The sequence below is a fragment of the Ictalurus punctatus genome, chromosome 23 (genome assembly GCF_001660625.3).
Source record: "Ictalurus punctatus breed USDA103 chromosome 23, Coco_2.0, whole genome shotgun sequence".
Lineage (NCBI taxonomy): Eukaryota > Metazoa > Chordata > Actinopteri > Siluriformes > Ictaluridae > Ictalurus > Ictalurus punctatus.
In genome coordinates this window covers 18,343,369-18,350,868 of record NC_030438.2, presented here as the reverse complement: position 1 = coordinate 18,350,868, position 7,500 = coordinate 18,343,369, and the positions used below count along the sequence as shown (strand labels likewise).

Below are 7,500 nucleotides of genomic sequence, written 5' to 3'. Positions count from 1 at the left end.
TGAATGTTTTTTCTTCTTCTTCTTCTATTAAGCAAAGAATTAGCAAATACACAAAATGTGGCTTGCTAGCATCCGTGCTAATGTCACAAGAAGATGAAGGACTTTTAAACAGTTTAGTTCTCTACGTTCAAAGTCAGTATTACTGAAAATAAAGATAAAAGAATGCGGAATTTTTCTTCTGAGGATGATCTTTTAATCAAGAATTATACACTTGAACTTGAACTATTGCGACGACTCGACTCGTGTGTGTACGGTATATACGATCCATTTCGACCTGCCACTTTGCACACAATAATAATAATAATAATAATAATAATAATAGAGATGTGTATACATACATTTCGAGTGGAATAGAACAGTGTGGCTGCACCACGAGTAGTACTGGACCATATAATTAGCTCCGCAAAACTCGCTCTTTCACCCACCGGAAACAACAGGACGTGATTAATTTGCTTGATTCGCTCTGACATATCGTGAGATATGTGTTTGCCAGAGTATGACATTTAAATTTAATAAGAACCGTGGGTCAACATGAACCATCAATTAATCAACTCTCTCGCAGTGAGCGAGGCGGGGAAAAAAAAAAAAAAAAAACACACAATTAACATTGCGACACTTTATTAGAAGCACGGGTGGCTTTATTAGAAGTGTACGATAAAGCGAAGATCCCCCCCCCCAAAAAAAAATAAATAAATAAATAAATAAATAAAAATACGCGTTCGCGGGAGCTCGACTGTCATCTGGGCTCGATTGGTCTCCGCTTTGCGCGACGTCGATGAAACGCTATTTTCGGGTGCCGCCATTGGAAAAAGGAAAGCATGACAAATTGCGATGTCAGAGAGTTATTGGATAAGCAATGTGTCAGGAGCATCTGTCTGAATTTCTCTGATGGATAGATTTCCCCTGAAGAGGGCCTGAAACGCTGGGTCACGAAATTTGTTTTATTTAAAAAAACAATTTTTTTTTTTCCTCCTTCAGTGATGTTAGCTAATGTGTTTTCCGGTGAATTTTCGAGAGAACGGAGCTCGGGGCTTCATCATAACATCCCATTGTTGATTATTTTCCTACGGCACTATGCCCTTCGAGTGTTTTATTTATTCCTTTTTCTTATTACGAAGACTTTAACGTTGGCGTATTTTTATTGCGACGCTATCCGAGTGCTTGCAAGAACGCTTTAGTAAAGCGGTCTGAGGCCTCGAACTTTTGAACCCGACTGTAAACACAATACACGCCTTCAGATAATCCAAGTCGCTGCTAATGATTATGTGCATTTATTACAGCTTCAGAACAAATCCATTAGCTTTTGCTCATCTCAACTGGTAATAAAAAGAAGTTCTACTCACGCAGTTGTACAGTGTGAACACTTTTCTTTACAGCTAGTATTGTCGGTGTTGCTTGTTTTTGTTGTTTTATTGGTGAAAGGTCTGTCAAGTGCAAATACTGAGAACATTTCAACATACACTTTAAATGTTCGCACTCAGACGTGAGTTAATTCGGCCCGTCGGTGGACGATCGCCGTTAGTCGTAAGGGTAAATCAGTTCAGCACCAGAAATTAGACACACCATCTCTTTTGCATTGCTATTTCCCCCCCCCGAACAGGACTAATTAAGGGAATCGGTGATCCACAATCTTTAAAGGAACAAGTCTTGTTTCTCTGGAGGGAAAACTTCAAGACAAGTTGGCTCCAAGAAACTGCCACTTGGCTTTGATTTGTCAGAATAAGAACTTTTAATAAGAGCGCAGTGCATTGGGATGAATTTATTGAATTTGTAATGCTTCCTAGATAATCACATTCATAATTTGTTATAACTGCTTGTAATTCTTTCTAAATTGTTAATAATTTAAAAAAAAAATAATAATGTAAAAGTACTATTTCTCCTTTGGGAACTCTTTCTGTGAAGGCTATATGTATAAAAGGACTCTCCCTCGACAGCCAGGTGAGCTACGGCTTCCGTGATCCTCCTAATGCATTTCTTTCGGTTTCAAACAGAAGAAACCACCTCCAAGGATTACTACAGCTCTCTGGTAGCTGCCATGACGTGCTCCGAAGCCAACTCTGTGGGACCCTGAACCGGGAACTCTTCCCGCTGACGGCAAGCCATGACCACAGCGGAAAGAAGACATCGGCTCACTTTTCCCCTCGCACACGAAAAGAGTAATTCTCCTGCTGAATTTTTTTTTTATTATAAATAAATACGAATAATAGTCACCCCGTCTGCACCTGATTTTGTCTCCTGTGTGTCTGGGCCCATCCTGCCGTCGGGTAAAAGCGCTACAGTGGTGGAACATGCAGGCTACAAGCACAGACCCACCCGCCCAGACCCAAATGGATCCCATGCTACAACATCTATTGGAGACAAACATCCACCAACAGGCGGTAACCCAGCAACTGGCACAGAGCTTACAGATCACAACCAGAGAACTCTTAGCACACAAGACAACAGCAGCTGCCGCCACCCCATCCCCGTTCCACGACGAGAGGCCCAACGCCTCTTACCCCAATTAACCAAAGAGGATGACATTGAAGCTTATACGGAGGCCTTCGGACAGGTCGCCCTCAATGAAGCCTGGGAGTTAGAAGAATGGGTCTGCAGCCACGCCCTACTACTACTTCTGGTGGTCCCCAAGACAAAGACCCAGTTATTGATGCATCTGGCCCATGCCCACCCACGCGGGGGACACCAGGGGGCACGCAACACGCCTGCAACAGCCCGTTACGAGAGCAGACATGAAAATATACCATATAAACCAGCTTAAAAAATGCTTTGCCTTTACCACGAACGTCCACTGGCAGTACTGGGTTCTTCCATCTGGCCTACATGGAGCGCCTGCAACATTACAAAGACTCCTGGACATTATGCTACACAAACATCGCACATTTGCAGCTGCCTACGTTGATGACATGGTGCTGCACGCCTCCTCTTGGTTGGACCACCTGTTCCACCTGGGAGACGTCCTGAAAAAGCTCCGGAAGGCTGCAGCAACTCAAAAAAATCTCACCTGAGGCTGACTGGGGCACAGTACCTGGGGTACCGTATCGGCCAGGGCCTTCTAAAACCAACAACGAAGAAGGAACACCCCCGGCCTACATCAAAGAAACAGGTACATGCCTTTTTTTTGGCTGGCAGGGTATTACCATAAGTTTGTGCCTTAGTTCTCCTCTCTAGCCACCCCGACTGTGTCTATGCTCATCCCGCTGCCGGGTAAAAGCGATACAGTATATATATAAATATATATAGTATAATTGAAAAAAAAATTATTAAGAGTTGTGAGCAGTGACAGCCACTATAGCTTTATAAAGCATTATTAGAGCTTCTAAAATGTTTATAAAGCATTCCATTTCAATAAAAGCGTTATCCCGCCGAGAATCATGTCTACATGAGATCAGGAGCACAGCTGCTGGCATTCTCTCCAGCACTTTAAGAGACAAATGCAACAATATAATATCTAATAATGAACTGTACGCTTACTTCGAACGTGGAGAAAATATTGATTTATGCAAAGCCAAGCTAATAAAGCACGTTTAAATCCGTGAGATACATTTGGAAAAATGCGTTGTGTACATTTTAAAGTCCGCTGCAATTTCATCATCTCCAAATTGGTCAAGGTCGATTGCATTATTACGTTCATCTGAGGACCGAGAAGGGTGCTTTTTCTTTCCTTTTCCTTTTTTTTTTTCTTCAGCGTTCTGTACTTCTATTTTTTTCCATTAATATCTGACATGTTGTGATGAATAGTGCATCCTACCAAGCTGGGATTTTAAGTAACAGATTAGCCATCCTCGGTCTTTCATTTGAAAGTTATTTAGCTCTCAGACACTAAAAAGGAGCGCTGGTTCTATTTTTGTCTCCATTAGAGGAGCTAGGAACCAACATGCAATTTCCTGTCATCTGTAAAAGACAGTCTGCTCTTCAGACGGACCACCAGTTTCTAAAGCAAGCGTGACGTACTGTATAAAGAACGGAACCTAGCTATTTCTGAGGAGTTCATATCTGACGAAATTATCATTCATTTCATGATTTCATAATCACGATTGTCTTTGACATTTAAAATCATGGATCAGGAGTGGACTACAAAAGATCCACACGGAAGGAACTCGATTCATTCGATTCGAGTGTGTTTCGACGTATGCGGCTGCGGATCAGGTGGTCGGGCGGGTCGTCCGTTAATCGTAGGGTCGGGGGTTCGATTCCCGGCCCGCGTGACTCCACATGCCGGAGTGTCCTTGGGCGAGACGCTGAACCCCGAGTTGCCCCCGATGGCAAGTTAGCGCCTTGCATGGCAGCTCTGCTACTATTAGTGTGTGACTGTGAGAGTGTGTGTGAATGTGTGAATGAGAACCAGTGTAAAGCGCTTTGGAAGTGCAAAGGTTAAAAAAGCGCTATATAAGTGCATAACAACCATTTACCATTGATGTTAGTGTCGAAGTCCAGTGACATAATGTTGATATGGCACTTTCAAAGCTGACTTATGTACACACTGTAAATGTCAGCTGCTTCGTCTGTCTATTATCATTTCAAGATGATGTAACACCTGAGTCGAGTGACATAACGTTGTGATGACGTGTTCTGAGCTGGCTTACGGTGCCGTATGAAATACATAAACATCCATCCATCCATTTTCTGTACCTCTCCTACGCAGGGTCACGGAGAGGTCACCGGAGGCTATCCCCAGGGAACTCGGGGCACAACATGGGGGACACCCTGGACAGGGTGCCAACCCATCGCAGGGCACAATCATACACTACGGACAATTTAGAGCTGCCAACCAACCTACGATGCATGTCTTTGGACTAGGGGGGTAAACCGGAGTACCCGCAGGAATCCCCCGACGCACAGGGAGAACAAACACCGCGCACACAGGAAGGAGGCGGGAATCGAACCCTCGACCCTGGAGTCGTGAGGCAGACGTGCTAACCGCTACACTTTCTGAGCTGACTTACATACATGACCTACATAAACATCTATAAAGGCTCATTCCATCAAGTGTCAGCTGTCAAACTGCTTCTTTCTTCCAATGTTCATGTCGAGTGGACATAACAACCAAGTCAACTGATGTAAGCTTGCATTATGAGACTTTCTGAGCTAACGTAAGGTTGTATTATGGTGTTCTGAGCTGACTTGCAGACATCAAGGTACACTATATATATATATATAAATAGGTTATTCCTTAAGGCGCAAACTGGCATAAAGACTGCTTCGTTTGAAGTCCAGTTGCTAAAACATCCGAGTCAGTTGACATATACAACCTGAGTCACATCCGAGCTGGCTTCCATATGTACAAAACATTACAGAAAACATTTATAAAGGCTTCAGGTGTCATAAAGTGCTTCTTTTCCCAGTGTTGTTGTCAAAGACGTATTCCTTTAAGTGTCAGCTGTCAGACTGCTTCCTTTGGCAACTCACGCTGATGTAACACGCGAGTCCAGGGACGTAAGGCTGCCGTGACACTTCCTGAACCGAAAAGGAGTTCTGGCTCTATTCCAGCAGTGGCGTCAAACACTACAAATAAATAAATAAATAAATAAATAAATAAATAAAGAGGCCGATTTGGACAAAATCATTTGTAGAATTTGACGCCAAAATTATGATTCATTTCCCGATCGTAATAGCGGCTTCCTTAGTATTTACCAGCATGGATTAGGGATTGACGAGCAAACATTCGCACAAAAGAAACTCAATTACCTTCCAACAGCACCAGCGTGTGGACAAAGTGATCTGATCAGGCTGATTTACAGCCAGGACCTTCTTTCACTTCAGCACTTCCTTCCTCATTAGTGGCCTGTTAATGCTCGTGATACAGGACATGCAGGGCCTCTTCCAGCTCAATGTTGGTCTAAAGTCCTACTTTCCGTAAAAAAAAAAAGGCTTAACTGTAATTACATTGGTCCCTAATTAGGAGGGAGTTCACTGCTGCTGTTTCCAAGAGTGTGGACTTTTAAGCTTTCATTTGAAAGGATTTCGCTCTTGGAGAAAAGGCTTACTTGCTGTATTTCTCAACCCCCTACAGACCCCACCCCACCCCACCCCAAGTGTTTTGTGCTGGGGCTCTACTAAAAGATCCCGTCAAGCATTGTTAGCAAAATCAGCTAGCATAAATCGTTCATGAGATGCCGCGTTTTATTCCGCGGCCGTCAGATCGCAGATTCTGCGTCTCGGTAAACACTGCGTATTCACCTGCAGAGGTCTGACTCATAATTAGCACTCATACACGTTAAATATAGTCTGAAAATGGCTACGTTTGAAGGCCGGGTTCAAAGCGGGAGGGTTTTATTAGTATGATTAGCGATTATGGGTAATGATCAGAACATTGGCAGCGTTTCCTGCACTCGCGTCACAGTCTCTGAATCTCAACTCCAAAAATTAACTCAGCAGGAGACCAATTAGTGCGCAGGGAGAGTTTACGGTTTCAAACATCCCCCACATTAGTGTGCGCTCACCTGCTGACCTTTCCTCGCACGGAGGAGTGCGAGAACTTTCCAAATTGGAAGTTAGATCTGGCAGGCTGGGTGACACTGTTGCTGAAAGTGCGCAGCAGAACAAATCGGTTCGGTGGAGAACTCGCAGTAATAAGGCCATCGGTGTAACACGAGGCTTCCGTGACTCATATTCAGTCCCGTAATCCATATTATAATGGTGCAGAACACGACATGATAGAGGTGTAAAAAGTGGTAGAGTATAGTAGGCTGAGATTATATTTTTTTCCCCCCACAAGGCTACATAATATCTACATAAACCCGTCGTTAAAACAAATGAACTAAACCTACATATCTATCCGGGTTTATTCCTTCACGAGACAGTTGTCATAAACATTGCCTTTTTTTTTTTTTGTTGCTAGATTTGATTGTAATAAAGAGGGAGCACGGTGGATTAGCGGTTAGCGTTCGCCTGACACCTACAGGGTCGGAGGTTCGATTCCCACCGTGGCCCTGTGTGTGCGGAGTTTGCGTGTTCTCCCCGTGCGGCGGGGGTTTCCTCCGGGTACTCCGGTTTCCTCCGCCAGTCCAAAGACATGCATGGAAGGCTGATTGGCGTGTCTAAAGTCTCCATAGTGTATGAATGGGTGTGTGAGTGTGTATATGAGTGTGCCCTGCGATGGATTGGCACCCTGTCCAGGATGTACCCCGCCTTGTGCCCCGTGCCCCCTGGGATAGGCTCCAGGTTCCCCCGTGACCCTGAAGAAGGAGTAAGCGGTAGAAGATGGATGGATGGATGGATTGTAATAAAGGCTTATGCAGGTGTTATGCAGCCTTATGAACATTAACTAGTGTTAACGAAATAGTCCAGCTTTCTTCGGTAGCTTAACGTGTTACCATGGTAACACTTCTACCAAGGCCATAGCTGTAATAAACAGTGGACACATCCGTGATCATTCCGCGTTATAAGGCGTTATAAGGCACAGCGTTATAACTATTTATGAAAATGCGTGGATATCTTTATTATAGATTATGAAACATTAACATGATATCAGCGTCATACTACACAGGTAGTGTCCGTAAC

The 7,500-nt window shown here is 43.9% G+C and overlaps 1 protein-coding gene across 1 annotated transcript in view; it reads right to left on the bottom strand.

Moving 5' to 3' along the window:
- csmd1a (CUB and Sushi multiple domains 1a) overlaps positions 1–7,500 on the bottom strand; it is a 52,915-nt gene that overhangs the window by 30,710 nt on the left and 14,705 nt on the right. The window lies entirely within an intron of this gene.